This window comes from Gavialis gangeticus, unplaced genomic scaffold (assembly GCF_001723915.1).
Source record: "Gavialis gangeticus isolate Ggan-Ray unplaced genomic scaffold, GavGan_comp1, whole genome shotgun sequence".
NCBI lineage: Eukaryota > Metazoa > Chordata > Crocodylia > Gavialidae > Gavialis > Gavialis gangeticus.
In genome coordinates, this window is record NW_017729025.1 from 20,253,026 (window position 1) to 20,254,603 (window position 1,578).

Consider the following 1,578-nt stretch of genomic DNA (forward strand, 5'->3'; position numbering starts at 1 on the left):
ATGGCCTGGCGGGCCCCATCCAGCCCGCAGGCTGCACTTCGCCCACCCCTGCTCTAAGCGCACACTGAACCACATGGCTGCAAGCAGCAGCACTGAGCACTTGGCTCTAATAAAGAACCAAGTTCTTGCAGCCCAGCTGGAGTCCCTTTAGTATTGCACAGAGCTCTGTACATGAAAAGCACATTAAAATTATCTTGACCTTCTGATTAACAAAGAAATAAACATGTAACTAATTAAACGTAGGTCTGAATAAGTAGTCAGCAGAATAAGGCTCATTGTAAAGTAGGATATATGTTAATCATACATGTGAAAGCATGATGACACCACAATGTGATAGACCTAAAGAAAGGCTTCCACCTCATGAAACAGACATTCCCTGATTGAGGATCTGGCTCTAAATTTTCTTCACAGTGCTCAGATGTCCTGGGTACTTAGTTCCTATTAATGTTAATGAAAGTATGTGACTAAATCCATACACCCCATGCTGACATGAACTCTCTTGACTGTAATGGAAATATTCTCTACTGGCACTTAAGACAGTCTCTGCTTTCAGTGTGAATCATGAGTTGTAGTCGCCCACAAAAAAAAATCAGCCAAGGACCTTGTTTTGTACAAGATAGCAGCCATATAAACTCCCTGTGCCTTTTATAACACCCTTGTATCTGAGTGCTCAGTACTTACAATTTCTTTTTCAGCTTCAAGAAGATCTAGAGAACAAAAAATATTCTAAAGACAAAGAAAAACTGGCTCATCCAGAGGTAAATTTGAAAGCAACTGATATTTTCTTTGCAGGCACCCCTTCTGCACAAAAGCCAGTTTGGTTACAATGTGCAAATTGTGGCTGGGCAGAAGAGATTCTGACGGGTTGCACTAGCTGCCTTTTAAATAATCACTTCATGGTGGGTCCCTTCGTATGAGCTACTGTCCTCTTCAGCTTCCTTTGAACCATATAAGTTGCGCTCAGCTGTTTCCTGGCATCAGGTTCTCTGGCATCAGTTTTGAACATGCACTCTGTCATGTACTCTGCTTCTTCATGGAAATAGGATCGTGCGGCCCAGCTGATGTAGGCCTGCCAGGGTCAGTGCTGACCTGCCCAGATTCCTTGGTAGCTTAAACTCACCCTTCTCTGGAGCTGCTCTGTGTGTGCAGGGACATGTGATGGCTGAAGCAAACAGGTACACAAATGCTGTAAGGGTTCAAGACCTCAGTCACTCTTTACTTTAGCTCAGGGCCATTCACCAAGCGGCCTGTACATCATATCCATCCCCCAAGGCCTGTGGCCCTTGGACTCCCTGGTCCAGGTGCTGTTCTCTCTATGGCTCCAGCTGCCACTGCTGTAGTCTGCCCCTTCCTCCTCTGGCTTCCTCTGTCTGCACTTGCTTCTTGGAGCTAAAGTAGGCAATAATTTAAGCTAGAGGGCTGCTTAACGACTTTTGGTGAGCTACCAAGGGCCACAAGGTTAGCTCCACCCCTAGACAGATGACCTGCCCCCTGGCTGCTAGGTCTGTGTGAAGCAGCTAGTATTAGCTTCGGATTCAGATTTCATAGTTTCATAGTTTCATAGTTTCTAGGGTCGGA

The 1,578-nt window shown here is 45.6% G+C and overlaps 1 protein-coding gene across 1 annotated transcript in view; it reads left to right on the forward strand.

Annotated features, from left to right (window-relative positions):
- The window catches only part of AHNAK2 (AHNAK nucleoprotein 2), an 86,513-nt gene that overhangs the window by 65,523 nt on the left and 19,412 nt on the right, over nucleotides 1-1,578 (forward strand). The window contains exon 4 of the mRNA XM_019519893.1: nucleotides 696-758. The gene's annotated coding sequence lies outside the window, so the exon portion shown is untranslated. The remainder of the gene's footprint in view (nucleotides 1-695; nucleotides 759-1,578) is intronic.